Raw genomic sequence first — 24,084 nt, forward strand, 5'->3', positions numbered from 1 at the left:
AAATATCGTACCGTTCTCTTTTCGCGATTCGCACCTCTCGGGCGTCTGTAAAGACGTTAAAAACACGTGTAGACACCCCAACATATTAGTAAAGTTTCCCTCCAGGTACACGTGTTCACATGATCCGAGTGATTGCGCCTTTTGTCGATGGCTTTGTGCCGAAGAAAGCTAATAAGTATCGAGAAACACCAGTCGAAGTAACTTTTAAGAACTCCGTCGAGAGACTGGGGGGTGGCAGTCGGGTTTCCTGCGAGCCGCAAGGGTGGCGCGGGGCGTGGACGGTTGCTGAGGGGTAGGAGGGTCGCCGTACTTTATGAACAGGCTTCACATAAATTGTCGCGGCTCTTTAAGAAATTGGAAAAACGCGCGTGGAACAGCTTGCGCCGAGAGAGAGAGAGAGAGAGCAAGCTGAGAACTTTTTCTCAACTACCACCGGACACTAACTAGAAAAGGATCGCGAGACGAGCGAGCGAGCGAGGCAGAAACACGTGCGTGCGTGCGTAACAGTGTGCAAAGAGAAACGAGCACTTGGAAGAAGCAATTGAAGAGCTTGCTTCTCCAGACCGCCCTCGATCCATATTTTTCAAAAATGATTTCGCGTGTGTCCGCAGAGCTTCATAGTGTAATCTCGATGTTTTAAAAATACGTTATCGTCATCTATCGATGGGCATCTCTCGTTAAGAAAATATAACATCAAAGAGGAAAGTAGTAACGATTCTGTTAATTAAAAAACAAATCCAAGGCCTCTTAAATATTATAGATATCTATATCTTTTTCTTTTACAAGATAAACAGCGTTACGTGCACAGATGTAGATAGCAAAATACCGGTTTTTCCGAGAAAACGCAAAATTTCCACGTCCATTTGCGACACCTGTACACGCTCAGCTTATATCGCAATCTTGCGAGATCGAGTTGAGAATTTTTCTTTTTATTAATATCTCTCTGATACATATACGGATACAAGTCGTGGGCGAAGGGTTTCACAGCTTCGGAGTGACAACGAGATCACGTCGGGGCGAAGGGTGTGCGTCGGGGAGAAGGAGGAGCGTGTACCTGTGGGACACATTTCCCGGGCAGGTAATCTTCGCTCGAAGGCGAGATATTACATTTGAATAAATGTCGCTGCCGATAACCGGCGCCGATCGCAAATACGATCGCGAAATACCTAGGCGGGCCTGTCGCGCGGCGTCCCGTGGGAAATATTTGCTAATATCGATCATATCGTCATTAATGGCTTGTCGCGGTAGCTTCCCCGTTGCCCGACTCGCGACACCACCCCTCCGGCACCTCCTCGTACCACCAACCCTCTCACTTAATATCTACCTGCCGTCTTTGTTCAACACGGCACCCCGCGAGTTGGCGATAGTTCGCATTAATCGAATCATCCCGTAGACGATTGTTCCTCTCGTCTTTACTCGGGATCACGACAATGCGTGATCCGCAGACGCAGATTTCGCCTCGTGCAGTTAATTTTGTCACTGTGCGTAATTTAATACGAATGTTCCATCGTGCTGTTGATACTTGCCGATGAGGAAAGCTCGGCCGCGAGGGAAATTCGAGATTTCGGAATTTCACCGAGCGCAGGGAATATAGGTCAGACGTTGATTTTATTATTGATCTGGTAGTTAGCATAAATCCTGCGTTTCTCTTTGGCGTGATAATACGAAACGCAAAAAAATACATTTTCTTATCGGATGTAACAAAAATGGACAATAAAGAGCTGACAAGAGGGGGAGGATTTGGCACAGTCAGCCATAGTCAGTAAGGTATAACAATAACGTCTACAATAATAACATACATCGTTGCGAGCGAGGGGGAGGAATAGAGAAGGGGGTAAATCGGAATTTACCCCAAGCGGACGCGCGCGGCCGCGACCGTATCTCGTCGGACTCACCCCCTGTGGCCACTCGACGCGTCCGCCGGTGTTTACCGCAATTATTAAATGTAAACTCATATTTCGTAATTGCCAAATATTGGCGGTCCGATCGTTCGGCCGCGGCCCGATGCGCCTCGCGCGGGGCTGGTTGCAAGAGGGAAAGGGACTGAGCGAGAGGAGCACCGTTGCTCGCACCGTTTCATCCCTTCTCGAATAACAATCCTTCCCCCTCGCCCGCGACCCTCGAAATGAATTAAGCCTCGGCGAATCGATAAATGAACGTTCCACGATACGCGCCACGCGCGTTCCGAAAAATTTACATCAGACGTAAACGGATTGTTTGATCCATCCGATATATGACGCCCCTGATAAATCGCCGTGTCTCGTATATACATACATACACAGACATATATACGGCGCACGCCGCGCGCCGCGAGATCACAGTATCACGAAATGATATATTATAGCAATTTCGCGCGCGGACAGATACCTGCTTTCGCAAGCACTGTTCAGAAGGACCCGCAACATATACAACGCTTTTCGCAACGTTCCTCGCAATATAATAAAGACGGGTAGCGCATATCTGAAAGACGAGGCACCCAGATCGATTTGAAAAGCCCGAGTCTCCGCGCGACTTTCCAGCGGCAGGGATTTTGGTCCACGCGCGGAGGGTTGTCAACGGAGAGCGGCGTCAGCTTGTGTAACTATCGGTAATTAATCAGAATCATCCCCGCATATCGTGTCCGCCGAACGGAGAGCGGACGAAGGCGCTTCCGTGTAGTGGTGTCCGCCACGAGAGAGGGTAGTTAACCGGTGACGTCACGCCCGTGGTAACATCTGGCCCAGCACTAACCGCGCCGCGCTGTCCGTCCGGCACGGCGGACACTGGACACCGAACACTGTCCCGGCACTAACTCCCGGATCCGGATCAAAATTACCCTGCGCGCCCGTCGCGGTGAGGCCGCACGCCGCGCCGGCTGGCACCAATTAATTTCGCATTCGGCACGTTCTGCAATTCTACGTCGTTCCGGCTTTCCTATTCGTGGACCACTCGCTCGACCTCGGGTGATGGTCGCTTCGAGACAGAGGTCGAATTTTCCATGGAAAGCTCGAGTGGTGGTTGGAAGAATGTCCAAAGGGTTGAGATTTAGAAGTAAATCTCGTTGATCAACGTGAGGCAACCTTGCAACGTCAACGTCAGATTTCTCGCGAAAGACTGCTTTCGTTGGATTTGTGATTGACGATGTAGTATAAATAATTGCAGTTGTTCAAAAAATATTATTCAAACACTCGCTTCGATCAGTGAAAGAATGCAATCAGGCTCACCGACGGTCGCTCTTTTTGAGCGGCTAACTGCGCGACAAATTCGGGGACGTCCCTCCATTCTCGTGGCTATCAATTGTGGCTAATCCTTTCCCAAAGCCGCCGAGAAACTCTTGTCCAGTCCGCTCTCGATTTCGATTGCGAGCTTGCGATGTCAAATCGTACCTGACATTCATCCGCGAGGGAACGGCACTCGTAATTGCATTTTGTCACCCATCGTATACGAAGATTCGCGATCGTCGCCGCGAGTCGACATCCCCGAAAGGCCGGCTTTTCGTTAGGACAATTAAAATTCAGGCGACTCGGTAGTTCGGTCGTGTATATTAGATACCCAATTCCAGCGGTAATCCAGCTATAAATATCTCTGAATTATATTTTCTACCGGGTTTTGGGAGAGGGGCATCGCGCCACGGACGATTTGTTCTAAACGGCTGGCGGAGGGACGAAGGACGAGGGTAGCGAACGGAGAGGACGGCGTCGCGGTGTCTACCCGTCAATCGCGCGATTAAATTGGATCGCCGGTATTATCTTTTAATCCGACGCGCCAGTAGAATGGCACGGCTTTTGAAAAATCGGTATAAAATTTCGGAGTGGCCGGCCGGTCGCACGTCAGATTACAATTGCAACCGGAGACTAAAACAATTGGTGAACGCAATGGCACTTTATTTCGCGTTGCAAACTCCAATACTTATTTCCTTCGCATCGAAATCGCGTTATGCGAGCGTTCCTCATCGCTTTTGATAGTTTATCTTCTATCGTTATCGCGTAACAGGGTTTGCGCCCCCGTCCCTGGACGCTCTCTCGCTCTCTCCGCATCCCTCGTTCACGAGAGTGGACGGTAACGGCTAATCCAATCCTATTTACATCGCGGAACTGTCGCGGCAGCATTGACGTGCGCGGAAATAAATCCCGACACGACCAACACGAACGCGGCCGCGCGCGCCGCGCCGGCCGCGCCGCGTCGAGGGCGCGTGTAAATCCCGGGCTTTCTCTCGGAACAAATCGAATGTCGGTCGATGTAAATGAATTCCGCTCTAATTGCAATTATGCGACACGAATGCGCATAAACGTTCGCGTTATGCGATAAATGACACGTCACTCAGGGGCCGGCGCGGAACGGTGCCGCGCTCGCTCGCTCTCCCGCGTCATTGCGAATTTATGAAATGGCGATCGTTATATCCGTATCGGGCCCTCTCGAAACCGTTCGTGTCATAATTGCAATTAATCAATAATTGACGTCATATAATTGGGCGGTCGCCGAGACGGCGGACCGTTAAACATTCACGTCCGAGCGTCTAGTCAAAGATACACCAAAATGAGTTTCTGTCACCCTAATTTCGCGCAAGACGCTACTCATGGTCGCTCATTAAATGTGGTTAAATTATTTATTTGCATTTGAGACTAATTACTCTTTGATGATATTCGTCGCTGTTATCGTATTGCAGCGCTATGTCGCGTTGCGTTTGTGCCAGGCTCGACAATGCAAATCCGGCAGTCTCAGTCACCCGTGATGAGAATAATTATCCTCGAGGCAACGCGTCAGCAATGCAAGCCATTTTGTCAAACGTGCGATTGTATCTGAACGCGAACGAAAACGCGAAGGCTCAGTTGCTGTGCCAATTTCGCGAACAAACGCATCATGAAAGTGTCTTCGGATTGATCGAACATCGAGGCGCACGTTCCGAAAATCCGAGTCATAATCAATAATACATCATGTCAGGCAGCTGAAACGCAAATACCATCTAGCCTAGAGAGTGAATGAGTAAAACAGCGAGCACACCAACCGGCAGGCATACCGTGCAAATACGCGATGGTGCTCACCCTTGTCCCTCGAATCAAACCCCAATCCCGACTGACTCGTCGGCTGTTTAGCTAGGTCCGATTTATTTATCGGCCAGCTGTGATTAGACTTTCGCTTTATCGCGGATTCGCGGCCTCGTCAAATATTCACGAGCCGTCCGCATTTGTTAACGAGCGAGCGAACATCGCGCAAGTATCCGTACCTGTTCGACGAGAATTTCGCTGCGATAAATCGACCGTTCGCACTTTCTGCCTCCCCCGTCCCCCTTCGCCTCCTCGCTACTCCCCCCCGTCCTTTCGACCACCTACTCTCTCTGCTTTTTTGATGGTGTACGCTTCGAGTGCCTTCCACCTGTTGCTAAAAAAGAAAACTATTTTGTATCGCCATTACGGTCAATATTTGTACGTTTTGTTAGGCTAATATAGTTATCCCAGGAGGCTGCATGGAGAAACATTTTCCACGTTTCATAGTGGTAACTTTGTAGACGTTCGCAGTGTGAACGAATGCATGTGGAAACGGCTTTGAAAAAATAAAAATTTCGGATAAAAGTTTTCTTACCTAATTAATACATCGGAATTCTGGTAGGAATTTTTGTTCATTATTGCTAATTCTTTTTGTGTTTCCGGAAAAAGTTAGATTGTTATTAAACTTTTAAAAATTTTGAAAGGAATGAATCCTCTGGCGTACCAAAAACTGCTAATTTTTTATACATATAATATATATATATATATATATATGTATATACATGTATTCTATAATTAATAAATTGCTATTATACCGTAAACCTATGTGTAACAATATTAATTTTTCCACATACATCCTGTTTCACAATCCCATAAAATTGTACTCACTCTACGATTGGTTTTCTCGAAGCGTTTCACAAGTATACCGAAATGTCTAACCCGATACTGCTGTTACTACTTGAGATTTAATCCTCGCGCTCGCCGCATGATTTCCTTCGTGGCGATGCACGCTCGAGTGCCGCCATTCCGCAGCTTCGCAAGAGCACGCCCGTTTGCGCGAAAGAAGCCAGTTCGCAAGTTGGAAGCTTGGACGGGAGAGCAGTTCTCGCGCTCGTTACGAGATTAAGGAAAAAGCTCGGAGCTTTAGGGGGGCGGCGGGGTGGCAACCGGGGCACCCGGGGCCCACCCACGGAGACGTGCCCTCTTTCGGGGTGTCCTATCGCCGACCCGAGCTTATTCCGCCCCTCAAGCTCGGGCCACACCCGCAATCATGCGCAGTTTCCACCCATCGGCCAATGAAAGCGCCGGGAGCTTGCAAGCTCGCTGCTCCGGCTCCAGCTTTCGTGGCCGAGCCACTCCGACCAAACACCACGTGGCACGCGTCCGAGTTGCACGTGCATTCGCGGAGTTGCAAGAGCTCGGTGCGCGCGCGAATACGGGCACTTGCGAGAGGGTTCGCGAGGGATCAAGAAGCGGTGATACATCCTGGTCGAGAGCGGACAGACATCGCGATCGTTCAACGAGGACACCCCCGTTTTCTTCTCGCACACCCTCCTTCAACAGCTTCTTTCTCCAACTCCCTCTGACCCTCCTTCTCCAACGGTTTCTCTCTAACTCCCCTCTATCGGCACCCTTGCTCTTTCACCCTTCTTCTCTGACTCTTACCTCTCTGTTCCCCTCCGACCCGCTTCTTGTCGTGTTTCTCAATACGATTTATGCAAACGATCGGCTGTCGCACTTTGCTATAGTGACGTGAAAGATTTAGCCGTGCTTCGAGAAGCCTGCTGAGATTGACGTTTCTCGAGTTTTCGTCGAAGGTCAAGAACAGTGAGCAGAGACGAGGCTTTCGACGCATTGCAAGCGAGGTTAGAGAATTAATTGTTTCATCATTTTTTAATTAAAGATATCCTTACTCCTTATGCATCACAGTGCATTTTTCTTATACGCTCTTTTTTGTATAAAAATATCTGTATATTTTAGTTGTAAAGAGTGAAAACAAATTGGTTGAGTATAAGACAATATTTTAATATTAATAAGAATTCTTGCTTTGTAACGCATACATATGTCAAGTTATTTTACAATATAACATGACAGCGTATAAGAAACTCGGTGATGTATAAGAGCATTCCGCGTCGGCTGGAAATGAACCGATATTCAACAGTTGGTCCTTCTTTTATCTTTGAAACTTGACCCTCGATGCTACTTCCCTCGAACAGGCACTCTCTACTCATATGAGAGAAGCACTTCTTAAGAGAGTAACAAAAGCATTTAAAAAAATTTGACGGAATTCTTTACATAAAAGGCGAGGATATGTCCAGACTAAAATAAAATAATAACTAAATTCTATCTAAATCTGGTTGAAATGATCTTATCAGAAAAATAAGAGTTATACATATATTACTTATAACACATGTCTAATATATCAATAGTTGAAACATTTAAAATTCTTATATTTAGAAACGCTAATTTAAAAAATATTACGTATATAATTTCATGATCAATGCTTGTTAAGAATGATGATATTTCTTAAGGGAAAATAAGATTGATCAAACAGTCTATGAACAAACGGGCGCAATATCCAACGTAGCAAATGAGCCAATTTATTATTAAAAGTACCAATCTACCCGTTCGTGTCGATCGTGCACGTTCTTTCTTCCCTGGCAGCGGAAGAATTCGCGGGACCGAGTGCAAGAGGTGCGGCCATAGGTGTAACATATTTATGTTGTGAACCGGCCGAGTGCGAGCAATAAATAGCAGAGGCGCAAGGGGTTGGGGATGGACGAGAGAGACGAAACGCGTGTAGGGGGCAGTTGGTTGAGGCGCGCGGGGCCAGAGCGATTACGTTTCCCAAACCCCTCACTCTCTCGTGCGACCGAGTCACCGGTACCACCATCCACCACCGTTTTACTCCCTTCGACCCCCGCGCAACTCTCCCCCTTGGTCCTGCCGCCCCCGCGTCTCCTCGCCACCTCGTCCCACCGGACCCTTTACGGCGCCCGAACAACCCTATTCGTTTGTTTCCAGCCCGTATGTGCGCGTACACGAAGGTATGCAATTTCGGTGCCGGGAATGCGCGCTACCGGACGAACGACCGGTCCGCGTACCTATACGCGTATTCGCGTATTCGTACGACTCTTCCGGAAAAAGATGTTCGCCCCCTTGGAATAGCCGGAGCAGTCGGACGAAATGTGTGCGAGACGTTCTTGGGAGTTTAGATGAAGTAGATACGAAAAGCGATTATCTAGCCACGTGCGATTAAGAGTTTATCACAGAAAACCAGTATACATAATTTCCGTTTCATTTAAGTTCGCTCGCATCATCATTCCGCTAGGAGGTCGATTTAGTCATTAAAAAATCAAGAAGTGTGAGGCTACGATAGATTCATAGTCGATTTTTGAGATCCTGTGTTACTTCAGATTTCAGAAAAGATAACAAGTATGCAGACTAGAGACGCATATTCGGATATAGAAATCGTAAAAGCCGGGATATGTGACACGATATACGATACGTGTGCTGATACGGTATTCGCATTAACACCCCATTACTCTTCTGCGCTACTATTACGGTCGCCGAGCGGCGTTACGTTCTTCGGTAACGAAGCACACGATCGCGTACGGGCTCGCCGACACGCGGACATATTGGAACGCAGACTCATGGATCCGAATGCGAGCGGCATGCTCGCGTGCAATTATGCTGAAAATCTTGACTGGAGGACCCTTTCGTGCATACCGATCGCCTGGACCAATCCGATCGAGGATGCACCGAAGGCACGCCGATCGGAGACGCGCTCGTCGGCCAGTCGGGTAACCAAATGATGCATATCTCTCCTCAATCCGTCATGTCCCGAATGTCTCGACGCTGCTCACTCCTACGGGAGGCTGAGGGAGGGCGCGCCGGAGGGTTGGGTGTAGGACCGATCTCTCTCGATCCGGGTGGATGGGTGGACTAGCTCGAAAGCTGGGTGGACTCGGGGGTCAGGCCGTGTATGGTTTGCGATGAGGTCGAGAGCTTGCGGCCGGATGCCAGGCTGACCATGTCTACCGGCACGTTACTTGCGAGCTCGTCAGCCTCTCGGTCCTAGACGCATCTCGCCAGAATCCGAGCAATGCGGCTCAAGAGTCCGCGCCGGCGCTGCAGCTGCACTCTAGGATGCAGCTCTCGGCTGCTCAGTTGCTATACAGGGCACGATCCTCGACGGGGATTGGCCGGCCGGATATCATCGAGACGGGGCATTGGGGTGGTCTTCAGCGGCTGCTGGTATGCGTGGCATAACGGGGGGATCTTCGTCGCGGTATCGAAGGAAAATTGCGAACCGTAGACAGGAATGATGATACGAGGAGGGGTCTCGCTATCTCCCTTTTTTCTGATCTCTTTTATTTCTTGTTTTCATTCGGAAGTGGTTATTCTCAATGGTGTCTATAACGCGACAGATGTTATAAAATGAAGTATTATAAAATAAATGTGACGTATGTCCGATCCTAAACGCAGAAATAAAAATAAAAGTCGCTACTTGAGATAAAAATGCGAAATTCCATATGTGTGAATTTGTGTAGGTAAACTTATGAATTTTGCATGTAGTGGCTTAATCCCTGAGCCCTAATGTTTAAAAATTCAGAGCTGCGTATTAAATTCGCTGTTATAATCATGAAATTTGCATTACTGTGTATTACATTAATAATTGATTCGATTCTGTTGAAGCTTTTAATCGAGTACTCGCGAAACGCGTGCAGCATCGCGTTGATCGCGCAGTGTGACGGAGGCGCGTCGAATGCGGCTTTCGCAAATGAATTTTTCGGGGCACACCATCGTTCCACGTTGATACGTTTGCATCGCGGTGATTTCGCAGGGTACCGAGCTATATAACGCACGAGGGGCCGCGGGTAACGAAATTCCCCCAATGCGTGCATCTCACGCATTCCGCAGCGAGATTGCGCAAAAATCGGGCGAAACAAACGCAACTAATTTAACTGCTTTCGAACAATTAATCCGAAGCATTTAATTTAATTGCGCCGCAGTCCGTCGAGTCCGGCCAGCGGCAGTCGAAACAACGACCGGCGCAAAACCCGGGACGGAATTTTCGGCTCGACGCGATGGCTCGAATTCTTTGGCGCGTGTAAAACAAAATAAAAACAATTTGGCACAATGGTCGAAAGTTGACCCGGAGAAAGCGCGCTTTTTGCAAAATCGGTGTTTCAAGTTTGACTGTATTTGTTTGGCAAAAAACGTCTCATCGGAAACCATATGCAATAGAATTAATCAATCTTCTTTTTCTCAACACTTGAACGTTTAAGCGTTGAGTATTTTAATGAGATACATGAAAAAGACTGCGGCAAAAATGTTTTTCGTTCCATTCTCGGCGATTATGTGAACGTAAATGAGAGCGTTTCGAAAAACGCTACTTGGATGCGCATGAAGATTAAAAAAAGAGAGCGCGTGATAGAGTGGCTAGACGCGGTAGGAGAAAAAGGTAGAGACGGGCAGACGATGCAAGGGTAGAGAAGGAAGGGGCGCACTAGTGGGTGGGTATAATTAATAGCAAACCCGTATAAATCAGAGACAGGTTGGATGCACGCTGGTACGCGCCGTTACCGATGCAGGATTATGCCCAGAGGGGCGGTTACCCCACGACTCGCTAATTTTTCACACAGCCGCCATAATGGTCCGGGCTAATTACTGATTTTTATCTCCGCGAGTTGCTTGCGAGCGCGTGTGCGTGAGCCCATGTGTCGGTGTGACCGAGAGGTGTAAAAAAGGGACGGGGATCGCGGCGATAAAATGCGAGAAGGAGAGATTCGAGTGTGAGCGGTCAATTTTGTACCACGCACACACAAGTAACATCTAATAGCATCAATAATTGCGTCTACCTCAAGAACATTGCTAACAGTATTATTTTACCAAGAATAATTGTCTAGAGATGCTAAAGGCGCACGTCACGCGGCGTATCAAGCGTCGCGACACCTCCGTTTGCACAATTCAACGGCAGCACCCCTCGCTGGGAATTTCACGAATTCGCGCGAGTTCTTCCTCGCGCTACAGGCCGCTCCGAGTTTCGTGCGCGTATTTCTCCGCTTCAGTAGATACAGATAACCAGCCCCAGACGTCTATGTACTTAACGTAACCCATGTAAGCTCACGCTAGAACAAATTTACCACCTACCAACCCACCTATCCCGTTCTCCGCCCCCACTTTACTGTGCCACCCGTGCCTCAAGTCCCTCCTCGCCCCCTAATTCGCCCTCGAAACACCGATGTTATGAAGTTGTGTTGAACTTTTCGCGAGCATAGTTTGCAGAACACCCTCGGGTGACTGCGAGCGCTTACCTCCGCTCGTGACATATATCTACAGGGAGGGTGTCTGACAAAACGGGGGAAAGTGGGAGAACGGGGCGACGAGGAGGAGCGAAAGGTGAGTCGGCCGGTTTTGACGAGGAAAGGAACCGCCGAGGGTGTTTCGCCGAAACCCGCGCACGTTTTTATCGAGAGCTTGCTAAAATTGGTATTAGCAGCTACCTGTTGCCTGCTGTCGCAAGAATTTAATCGGCAAATCATATTCGATATTGTTCGATGACGTCTCGATGGCATCCCCGAGAAATGTGTTCAATTATAAACGAAACTTATTGGGGCAAATTATCTTTAAAACAAAAGAAAAAAAAAACAAGAGAATGCATCACCTAAGTTGAAAACGAATAGAATTCTGCAATTGTTATTGGCGCAAAGTGCTCGAAACCGCACGTCATCGCGGAACTCGGAAAAAAGAAAGTTCTCCCGCGATAAGCGGCAAATAGTTACGTTAAAACGTACGAGCTTAGCTCCTTTGTTTCGAACCTCTTCCTTTTTTCGCGAGTCTGTAGATCTTGCTTGGCGTACACGCGCGTTGGCAGCTAAAATGGTACACGCGTTAGGAATTCTCGGCACGGCAGTCAGAGCCAACAGGCTCGGCAGAAACTTACGGGCGAACTTTGAGGGGGTAACGGCATTACAACGTTATTAGATTTACCGCAAGCACCTACCCGGAGGCACTCCTGCACATTACCCACATACCCCTACCGAAGTATAAGTAACCCTAAGCGTCCCATAGAGCTCACCTCGTGGTTCCACTGCCGCGAGCATTAAATTATACAGGGCGTGCGCCCTGTAACTGCCAGCTACTTCCAAATACGTCGTTTGTTTTTCATATTAATTATCGCACACGCTCATAAAATTCTTCATATAAAAAAAAGCAATTTACGAAAATGTACAATTGTCAAGACAAATAATGGCGTGAACGATATCTATTATCAAGAATCAAGACAAATTTTTGTCTATGAGAATGATGTAGAGCAATCTTGTACTTGCTATAAAGAAAACTTTAATTATTATATTTTCAACTATTTTATTCATCTCGGCAATATCATTTGCAGAGTGTTGAAACGTTATTACAAATCTGTACATAGTATATGTAGCTATATGTAATCTAAGCGTAAGCATATACTACCCTCCCTTCATATTTCTTCCATCACCCCTGCGATAACACTTTCAATCCTCGTTCAGCGTGCAGCAACGTTTCCGAGCGTGGCACGAGCAAATGTATATCACGTAATTCCGCGCGTAATGGTCGGGCGGCGAGCTCGTGTCGGGAGAGAGAGAAAACGACAAAATAATTTAAACGCGCGCGAGAAATATCGAGTCGTGGAGGGGTCGGAGGTGCGTGTGGCGAGCGGAGATAGCGGGGGGATGCGAGAAGCGCGAGAGAACGAGAGGAATTTCGGCGCGGCCAGCTATTGAGTAGCTACCCTTAAGATAAGGGTGGATTCACCCCGTCCCTCATACGTTTCCGCTATCTGACGCTAAACGGCACCGCCGCTCGGTGGCCTTCCACGGTAAAAGGGATGGCCCCGGTGGTGCGCGGTTCTACATAATACGCCGGCACATTACTGTCGAAGCGCCGTTAGATAAGCGGAATTTAGAACGGCGAGACAGGATTTTTGTACGCGCGACGTTTCTGAAGGATCGCCAGGTCGCCGGATTTGTGTGCGCAGCGCTTTTCCGTTCGCCTTCTGATCGAGCAAATTTCCACGTCTCCATCTTCGGCCCGTAATCGAGAACGATTTGAAAACGTGAGATGTTCGCCAGCTACCAGACTTGATTGTCAGAATTGAATGAAATACTTTACGCACACATAGGGAAAAAGAGAGGGGGAGTAATTATCGTGTCGTCTTATATCAATCTTATGGTCGTGTCTAAGATTAAGATTTCTTCTTCCTAAATGTCGCTAAACGAAACACAAGTTTGACGGAGAGTTCGATTTTTATCGCAAGACTGAGATGTTCGATGGAATAGAATCGCCAGCGACGAAACTGATTTCGAAAGCCCGGGAAGACGGGGCCGACGAGACAACAAAGGCCTTTACACGTCTCACCCTCAACTCATTTAAGGCTAACTGTCCACAACGGGGGTGCAAACTACCCTTATCTGCGGACGTTTATGCCCACGCCTTATCTGGTAGCCCCCGACTGCTTCGCACTCGCTAACAACTAGGTATTCTCTCTTCCGAGCCAATCTCCTTTCTCGGACAGAACGACCTTAAGTTCTCTCTTTCTCTCCTCTTCTCCTTTCACCACAGCTTGCTTTCTGTTCTTCCTGTTCTTATTGAGTTCACGGATTCATCAACAGATTGCAAATTTCAGTCTCATTGTCAAGAATGGTTTCTAATTAATCACTCTTGATTCATTAGAAACTTAGAGTTCAGATAAAGTAATGGCAAGTCTGACGATTTCCTTTATCAGAGATTTTAAATATCGATACTACTTAATAAAATTGGCGTAATTTCTGGTTTGCCCAAAGACGTTAACCCACGATGGTGCACAGGCGGAAAACACAAGACAATCGAAAAGGACTCGCTGTTCCTTATCTTACCGCCATTCTCCTATACTACCCTCTCGTTCCGTTTCGCGAACCGAAGCGGTTCCTGAACGACGGGGAGGGTTTCGCTCCGGTCGGAGGATGTTGCGGTGAAAACAAAGACGTTACTCGGCCCTATCTGAGGGTTGTAAAATAACCGTTGAACGACGACGAAACAGGGGGGTAATAAATGAGATAAGCTACGGATAGATTCCTGCGGGAGCGGGAAGCATTATCGATGTATTCCTTCGCAACGCGATCAGCGTCATCGAGGCTGATCTAACCGTGCCGGGAAAAAGCGCTTGCGAGACCTGCGCGCACCCGAGACGACAAATCTCGGGAAGAATCGTCGAAACGCGGTTACGGCAATTACTGGGACGATTGAAAAAATAAAAAGAGACCTTCGTGTCATTGCTCGTCGACCCGTAGATTGGCAATAACGGCGTGCCGCGCGTTACGGAACACCGCGTCCCGAATTGATGCAAAACTAGTGCTGCATAGTATACGGATGAAATGACGCATCCGCAGAGTCTACGTAAGTGTTATTGAGTCAAAAGTGGTGACTGATATCGGCGGGCAGAGAGTGCGCTCGTTTGCGGGAGTGCACCGGCGCTTGTAATCGCGCGAGGCGTGTAACGTTACAGCGGTCATATTATCGACCGCGCGGATCGTTTTTTTATAGTCGCTCGAATGTCTCCGGGTGAAACCGCGTCCATCCACGTCCACGGGATTTTAGCCCGCACAAGGTTTTTTTTTCCTTCTTTTTTTCGGGCGAGGAGCACGCACGCATCCACGCACCCCTGCACCCACGCGCGCATTCACGCGCGCGTGCACGCGCGCACTCACGCACTCACGCACGCGCCCAGGGAACGTCGGACTAATTGGAAGTCTTAATGGCACTCGACGGTAATAACGCAGTCGGGATCCGGGTGTGTGTGCATCATATCGATCGGAATTTGCAACGGACCCCTCTCGCTTCCCAATCCTCCTCTCCCCCTCGCCGACCGATCGTTCTCGCGATTTGCCCCCACCCGTCAATGACGAATCAACAAACGGGATTGATTTGATTTCATTCATTAATTCCGAGCGACTTCGCTCGGGTTGATTTCCGTTATATTTTCTCGTGGATTGTGTGCATGCTAAGAGAGCGAACGAGAGGAGAGGGAGGGAGAGAGAGAGAGAGAATAAAAGCTAGACAGGAAGAGAGTCAGTCGATCGAGGGCGTAAGCGAGCGAGACAAAGGGGGACGAGACGATGAAGAGGGTACTCTCATACTTTTCCGATAAACCGAGGAATCGAATAACGGCTGATAAACAGGGTATTAAATGTATCACTGGCATAAATCACTTATCGACGACTGCAACCGTTTACTTGTTAACACTTTTTCAGCGTCATACGACATCAATTTATTTCGACGCTGTCGACACACCCGTGAAATTTCGATGCGCGACCTATACCTACCTAGAAAAATATGGAAACTCAAACACAAAAGTTCGGTTTGTTGGCAGTTCGGATTTCCCGGCTGTAGGATGTAAATTCATCGAGCGTACACGAAGAGGCAAATAGAAGCCGGAAATGATAACTGCTCGCGCTGCTATGGTTATTGTTATCGGTATCAGTATGGTCCTATAAGCGGTTATTAGGATAAAAGATGCACGGCCATGTACGAGCACGAACTACCGGATGAATATCCCTAATACAATCTGGATTTATAATCGCGCATTATCATTTAACAGACACGGCGGTAGCGTGACACGAGCGATGAACATTTAACGGTTATTTTATTTATTTGCATGCTCGAAGCACTCGACGAATTTCGCGCGTTCGAAGTTTTCCTGCATTTTTATGTCAATATATGAAGAAAACGGGAGAATGCCGCGAAGGGTGGAGGCCGCGTCTTATTGACATCCCGTAACTCTACCGTGATTTAATATAAACTGCACAAAGCGCCCACCTTTGATAGGTAAATATGAAATACTCCGGTCGCGGACGAGTGGCCTTTCGGGCACAGGCTCGCGCTCGAGGGTGCGTTCGGTCTCGCTTCTCGACAGGATGCAGAATGTATACGTGTGTATAATATCTTGTACAGGACCCCGTATCTCTCCCGGTCCACCCTCGCGAGCACGAGTAGAATGCTCTCGGGTAAAGAGCGCGGATACCTCGTGCTTTGAGAACTTCGAAGACCTTGTCGTATGCGTGCTCCTCCGCCACGTGTATTCGTCCGGCGTCTGAATTCTTTCCGCCCGTGCATGTCTGTCTGCCGGAATGAGATCTGAAATTGTCTCGTGTTCAGCCGGACGAGTGCCGTCCGAGAAAAGGAGAGGACGATGGTATTGCAACTGCTACATGGCGCAACGCGGTAAGAATAAAAATCAGAATAAATAATATTCGTCTGTGAAATATTCTCCAAGAGATTCGTATGTACGTAAGTGTAATCGATTTTTCCAAATTGATCGAATAATCCTTGATAGAAAGATGATATTGCGACCAATTTTGTACATATATAAATTGCACTGCTCGTTTAAGGGGGGAGCCTGCTTTAGAACGCTGAAAATAAGGTATATTTTACGAATTGTTTTTGGAGAAACTATACAGCGGATCATTATAAAACTTTGATGCATTTATTAGTACATGTTTAAAGATAAAAAAATTATTTTTTTATTTGAATATATCGCTTGTAGAGGTCGTCCTGGAGAAATCTTAGTGCAGCCGCGTCGCCGGCATTGCAAATTGGTGAGCATTCTCCTGCCTCCAAATTTCGTCTAAACTGAAAAATTGAAATATCTTCTCGTTATTTATGAATTCCCATCGTCGATGAACCAAAGAGAGAAGAAAAAAGTTGAAAAGTGCCAAAATGGTGGAGCTTAGAACACAAAAGTACGATTTTTAGGCAAAGTTATTGAACTTTTTCATGCAAAAGTAATTGTTTAACTTAATGTTTTTATGAATATTAAAGGTTCATCGACGATGGGAATTCATAAATAACGAGAAAATATTTCAATTTTTCAGTTTGGATGAAATTTGGAGGCGGGAGAATGCTCACCAATTTACAATGCCGGCTGCACTAAGATGCCTCCAGGACGACCTCTACAGGCGATATATTCAAATCAAAAAATAATTTTTTTTATCTTTAAACATGTACTAATAAATGCATCAAAGTTTTATAATGATCCGCTGTATAGTTTCTCCAAAAAAAATTCGTAAAATTATACCTTATTTTCAACGTTCTAAAGCAGGCTCCCCCCTTAAACGCAATTTAGTTAAAATACAAATAATACAGAAGATTGCGCGCGCGTAAAGAATATGTCGCTCGAGAACAGACCGCTTTATACGGTTCATCCGTCTCAGTACGCAATATTCTTCTCGCCGGTGCTCTTTGATCCTTTATTACATTTTTACAAGCGATTACATTGGCCAGCCGCTGGCGATCCTTCGGGGCGACCTTATTTCCGCTCCTTACGACTGTCTTCAGACACTACCCTGCCTCGCCGGCGCGTTTCCAACCCCCGAAAGCATAACGAAGTTTCTCGTAGAGTAAGGAGATATTGTTCTTGTTTATAGCAAAGTTAACTCGAGTCCTGCCCCGACCGAACAGGGTTCATTCGCCCTTAATTAAGTTTAAGAGATTATAGAATTGTTCCACAAAGTCGATTATAAGATCGGCGAGGAAACGACTAGGTGGATTTTGCCGTGCGCGCTCGCAATTTCATTTGCGAAATATCCAAATTGAACGGTGCAGAAGAAGCGCGTCCCCTCCGAACTAACAAGATAATGACTAAAATTTTCGACAGACCGACTGCTCGGAATATTTTTTGCGCATCTCTGATCGTTCCTACAGGATTTACCCCACAACGCGATTAACCGATTTCCCTCGACTCTCTACATCCCTCTCATCGAAATTGGAATCACCCGCGCGCGGCATTTAAGAGCGCGCGACAAGGAAGCCGCTCCCCAGCGGCCTTTAATTGGTACCGGCCGCTAGTTAGCGCGAAATCATAGCTTTTGAGCGACACACGTCACGGGCAGGCGTTCACTCGCTCGCTCGGTCGCCAACGTTCCTGCGAAAGGCATCAGAGTGGCTGGCTCGCTGGATCAACGGTGCTTATCCCGGACCCACGGATTAAAGGTGGGCGAGAGGGTGCAAAGATATAACACGGGGGTGTGTATGCGCGCGGGCGCTCTCTCTTTCTCTCTTTCTCTTGCAATTTCAAACGGTGTCTCGCGACTCGATCCTCCGACGTGGCTCGGACTCCGGCTAGTGAGCTTGAGCGTGCAATGATTGATGCTGGGGCCAGCGGTCGCGCGGGAAGAAGAGTGGCGGGATGGAGGACAGGGAGACGGGGTGCTGATGGTCGACGAGGAAGGGAAAGAGAAAGGGAGCGAGAGAGAGAAAGAGAAGCGAATGGTGAAAGTGAGGAGGGCCGGAGGATCGGTCCTATGGCCTGGGGAAATTTAATTAACGTAAATGCCGCCGCCACGGCCGGCGCTACACGCCGTGTGTGGCAATCGCTCATATGCAACTCACCCCTGTCCCTTTCCTTTCTCTCTCTCTCTCTCTTCTATCGCCTCCTCCCGCTGCCCACCCGCTCTCGTTCCCGTTCTCCTACTACCCAAGCCACCCCCGACACCCTTTAGCCGACCCGCGGCACCGCGCCTCACCCCAAGCTCATCCGCTATCACGTGCATCGCTCTGAACGGCCAGCTGGGGGTTATTAAACATCTGGGAAAGGGGTAAGGGGCTGCTAGGGAGAGAGATTGCGGGGCGATTGATGGATCTTGAATCGAGTTGGCACGATTCCGCGCGATTTATAAGCGCGATCGATCCCGCGAGCCGTCGAAGCCGCGCCTCGCGGCGATACGCCGCCGGATAAATAATCGGTGTGTAATATCTTCGGCGGAATTCGAGCTGTGCGCTCCTTTTCCCCGGGGAGAGTTAATGGCCCGGGCTAATATATTCGGCCGACACCCCCGTCGTCCTCGCGCCCTCCTCGATCTGCCGCGCGCGCACGCCACTCGATACGACGGAACTTCCGATGGCGGTTCACCGTCGCAAGAGGATCTTTACGGGGTATCTGTTGCGGCGTGTATTCCTTCATCCACGGTGGAACATCTTCAAGACTACACGTTAAACTTAATAATCCCGGCTTGTGCTCCTTCAAGTTTTGTCCCTAAATAAATTCCTCGTGTATCTTGAAATAGAAAAGAAAAATAGATTCTTGTAGCAATTACGATTACCTATACCTAACGCCATTGAAATCGACATCACAACCCCTCATTTGCGAGAGAAAATTTGAAATTATAATAGCTCCCTGCGTGCAATTACAGTAATGTAAACTAACACGATTAGGCAATATTATGATCTCTATTCTCACCGAATCGCGGGAAACTCGATGATCGTTACCTCTTTTCCATTGTCGCTATGATTGCAATTGGAAGAAGAACAAAGGATCACTCATACGATAAATCAGATTATCGAATCGAGGTTCTACGTAGCTGGTTCTAAGTGGCGCGAAGTAACGAGGTCGCAGTATCGGTACGCGTACGAGTGTGCGGGAGAATACGCAGGGGGATGGAATCGCGGAACTCGGTGCGGAACGGAGCGGGTGAGACGGGCCAGTCGGTGGCATCGAGGGTGACCGAGGGGGAGGAGGGTGGAGGATGGTGGAGGTGAGCAACGCGGCGACGGTGGCGGTGCAAGGGGCATGCTCTATAATGGCCGCGGCACGTGGTGCGTGCCCCCATTAAACCGATCGCACCCCGGATTGATTTTCAGCCTTTCGGCATTTGATCCGAGCAAACTTCGTTGTCGGTATAATTGAATCGCGAATGTTCGCCCGACTCGGCCGCAAATTGACCGAAACGCGCTGCTGGCCGCGCGCGGCGCAACGCGGCGAGTTGGCGACTGCCGGCCGACGACTAGCGCGCGAGGGAGGAGTGCGGGATCGCGGGGGGTGGAAAAAAGGCCGCATCGAGGCCGCGATGAAATCGATGAATTCGAGAAAAAAAAGATACCGGAGGGTTGGCAGGGGGAGAAGGAGGACAGAGAGCGCACGTGACGTTGCGCCGCGCGCGCGGCTCCCGGGGGAGGCGAAGCGGATATAAAGCGGTAACTTAATTACTCGCGGCTCGTTGTGTGCCACCCGATGCCGATGCTACTCTCCCGATGCGGACGCGTCGTCGATACTTTGACAATTAGCGGACCTGATGGATTCGTTGCGCGCCCGTCGTCGCCTCGATTCGATTGCCGCGTCACGTCTACGTTGTAATTCGATGCGACGTGCGCAACAGCACCGAATCTACCCCGCTCGTCTCGCTCGCTCTCTTTTTTCTGAGTTTCTTTCGCGAAAGGCCCGTTTCGGTACGTCCGAAAAAAAGACGGCACGCAACAGCAGCATATACGGAAATACAATTTGCCGCGCGGACTAAACTAATTCAGCGATACTTGCAGGACAGGTCATTGAATTAGGCGCGGACGCACGGTTCCCGATGGGTCTCGCATGCCCGCTACTAAGTGGGCGTAATCGAATGACACGCATGAAAACTGTAAAAAGCTTCAAGAACGGGTGAACGTGCCCGTTAAAAATAGTCTCGCGAGGCGAATCTCGCGCGGAGTTGCGGAGTATAAAATATTCTCTCTCCGCATTCGTCGTTCCTCGTAAAATTCTAAAGCGCGCGGCACGCTGGCTCCAATCAATTTTAAAAGATTTTTAAAAACAAAACGCGCGTGCCGCGTGCAGCGCACATCGCTCCGCGGAGTGATGCGATTCGAGCTGGCAATCCAATTTTGCGAAAAACTAGTCATTCGATCCGCGAAGGGTTAAGGGTTAAAATAATAAACCGCGCTAGTCTGGCGAGTAAATGCGTACGATGTTTTCGAGCAATTCGTCGGCCGAGTGGGCTGTTCGAGACGCGAAAGTGCAACGCGCGCGACCCGGCACAGCAGCAGTAGAATGCATTCGTGCGGTCCGCAGACCGTAACTGCTAATTAGTCCATACAGAGCCGTATGGCAGGCTGTGGAGGGTCGGCCGCTCGGCGAAGCGAGTAGCAGGATGCACCCCTTTATTAAATACCATCGAAATTAAAATTATAATTGCGTTCGCTGCAGTGCCCCTCGTCCGCGCCGAGAGCGCGAGCGAGCGAGCGCGCGCGATAGTTCTCTCTGCGAGAGATTACTCCCCCTACTCTAATATCACATCGAGGGTTTTGATTGGAATCCGACGCGCTTAAAAACGCTAACGAGTCTCGATGAAGATTTCGGGAAAATATCCCATCGCGATAGCGTAATTCCTAATTATCGATTCCGCGGGGATTCGCGATTGGAATCCGTTGCGTTTTACACGCGAACGATCTACGGTGATTTCGGATTAGATTTCTAATTGCTACGCTGTTCAATATGCAAGTGTACGCGTTGAAAATGTGTGAGAAATATGCGGAATTAATAAATTTTAGACAATCCTTTCGTGTATCGGTTAGCCGTGCTCGATCATGTATCGCTATCAAAGAGACATGTTTTGGATAAGATGAACAATTTGTTACGTATGATTAGCATTCGAATTGATGCAGTATGTCAATATTTATCAAACATACTGAATCCGTCATCCGAAATACTCTCCCACTTATACCATGAATGTTTCACAAGTTGCGATTATAACGCGTTAGTACTCGGCCGCTCCACCAGAGAAAGAGAAAATTTTCATCCGGATGAAAATCGGTCGATATCGAGAACCGAACAAACGAATGCAGCGAGCAGCGCAAACGGCCAACGGATATTCTAATTAGGGATAACGCGTGTCGGTTTCTCTCGCCAGCTGAGTAAGGCATACGAGTACATACACACAGGAACCATAGGTGGACGGTGAGAGGCTGGCGGGGGTGGACGGGGGGGTAGTAGGTTGTATGGCTCCTGTCAGCCACTGTGCCACTGACGGCTCGCTAATTGCTCAACCAACCTCCGATCCTTCCACCCCCTCCTTCCACGTTGTGCCACCCTTCAAATCCAAATCCATCCCTTCGTAACGCCTGGTCGGCGGCGTGGCCGTTTCTCGTCCCCCGCCCGCCCGCTCGCCGCGCCTCCCTCGGCCCCTTTCCTCCTCCGCCTAGCAGAATTGCGAGCGTAGATCGACTATCCTGCGAACGCGAAATTTCTGGGTCGACGACCAAAGTGGCCGACGCGCCCGATGGATTCTTCATCGGTACTGTGCATCTACGCAAGTTTAATCGAATTATTGACGCGACCGTACGTGCCTCCACGCGCCGGATTATTTGCCACGTTTAACTAGCGCGCTGGAGCACAAATGTTTTTTGTCGGCAACTCTTCCGTTACTTGACATACGCCCGAGGAGATGACCAGCTGTTGTATGCCGTGCAAACGTTTTCTGTCAGAACGAGTCGCAAAATTGAGATTACTTTTGTAAAATTAGATTTCTTCGTGGTCGCATCGCGGCGAGTCGCCGGAAGGCACGAAGCTGAGAATGGTAAGCGCGTATGCCCACGTGCGCGCGATCGATCTCGCGCGTGTACGCCCGCGCGCGCGAGCGAGCGAGCGAGCGGTTGAGCGGGTTAGCGAATGGACGGACGGACGTGCGGACCAAGGGTTCGGCACGGTCGCGAATTAATCGAGCATATAATCGATGTGCGCCTGTCGATGTATGTATATGGAAGCCATCCGCCTGGTCACCCTCGCGAACGCAGCTTTCCCTCCCTTTCGGTCACCTCCACCCTCTCGCTTTCCATCCCTCCCGACCTATCGTTAACCAACGGCGCCGCGCACGGTAACGCTAATTTCTGTGCCGGACGTGTCGTCGTACTAACCCGTCGAAAAACGTCAAACGGCGAGCTTACCTTCTCGTTTGTGCCGCGCGCGCTTTCGAGCGCGTCCGGGGGCGACGATATTTTCCAAAAGTTGCCGCTTTGAATTTTACTGTTGACGGACGTCGCTCGCGAGAGAGCACGCGAGAGCGACGTCTGGCTTTGGCAAAATTCAATTGCCGCGCTCTGTTATAGTTGCGATGGAAAGTAAACGTAAAAAGCAATAACGATGGCTAGTGGCCGAGCATCACCGTATGAAAGTAGGAGCTCATTTTTCAAAACCATCCGGGAGATTACGGCGCTATCTTGGAGCTCGATCGGAAGCGTCTGAGGGTGGAAATCATGTGCTTGAACACGCGAACTTGTATCTGATGCCTCGAAGAGCAAGATCGATATGAAATTGGAAATGACTTTCGTAATGAAAGAGATGTTTTTGTGGACCGCTTTATCGAAAAGCTTGCTAACGCAGTGTGACGTCGATGCTTAATACCGTCGAATTTTTATGAAATATCGGCCGCGTGAATATTCGATAACAAAGCTGAAAACCGGAAGAAGAGCCGGCGCGGTTTGCACAGTTGCTCGTTGCAAATTTTGTATCTGATATCTCCAGGACGGAAATCAGGGGCCACTGCAAAATTGATCTGCCTCCTGATTTATTACCGCGAACTAATAAAGCTGGTATCGAGCGTGGCCCGCGGCATCCTCGGCACGAGCGATAGGTGCCTATCCCGCGGCATCTACGATTGGTCCAAATCCATACTTTACAAGAGCTACCCTAACAGCGAGCGACGTGATGGACAGCCGTGAAAGCGACCGGCTGTCGCCCGTGCTCGATTTAACGAACGTGAATCGAAAGGCGGACAAATTTTCGATATCGCAGCGTGACAAAATTAAAGCGTTTTAATTTCGCGCGAATTAAATCGCTGCGAATTAAATATGCCGCGAACACATATAGTTGCGTATACTTTACACACGCATCCTGTTAATTTAATTTAATCTCTAAAATCCGCAAACACACACATACGCAGGCAGCGAGATTTAAATTTTCATTCCACTATTTTAGGCATCATTCGACAAACTATAGCACGCTAATTTCGGGACCGGACAGAAATCCGGCTTTCGCGCGATCTTGCTTCACTGAAGCTCTCGGCAAGAAATTCTGCGTGAACACAGGCCGGCGCGTATCGCAAAATCGCAAAAACGAGCGGAAACACGCGGCGTAACACGGACCCCATGCGCATCCCGACGCTTTTTAAAGCCCGCGCGTCAGATCGCGTATTATATTTCTTCGTTTCATTTGCGCGGGACAAGGCGAAATTAATTAAACAGCTGATACCTGCGCGTCAGAACGAGAGAAAGAGAGAGAGAGAGAGAGAGAGAGAGAGAGAGAGAGTCAGAAAAAGAAAGGGAAAAAGAGAAAGAGCACATGTTC

General features: G+C 48.8%; 1 protein-coding gene across 3 annotated transcripts in view; it reads left to right on the forward strand.

Annotated features, from left to right (window-relative positions):
* Positions 1–6,292: 6,292 nt before the first annotated feature.
* Positions 6,293–24,084, forward strand: part of LOC105280527 (LIM domain only protein 3) — a 79,993-nt gene continuing 62,201 nt past the window's right edge. Inside the window, exon 1 of one of the 3 annotated variants that reach the window (XM_011341136.3) lies at positions 6,293–6,829. The gene's annotated coding sequence lies outside the window, so the exon portion shown is untranslated. The remainder of the gene's footprint in view (positions 6,830–24,084) is intronic. The other 2 variants (XM_011341134.3, XM_011341135.3) reach the window with 2 other exon arrangements.

Source organism: Ooceraea biroi, chromosome 12, assembly GCF_003672135.1.
Source record: "Ooceraea biroi isolate clonal line C1 chromosome 12, Obir_v5.4, whole genome shotgun sequence".
NCBI classification, from domain to species: domain Eukaryota; kingdom Metazoa; phylum Arthropoda; class Insecta; order Hymenoptera; family Formicidae; genus Ooceraea; species Ooceraea biroi.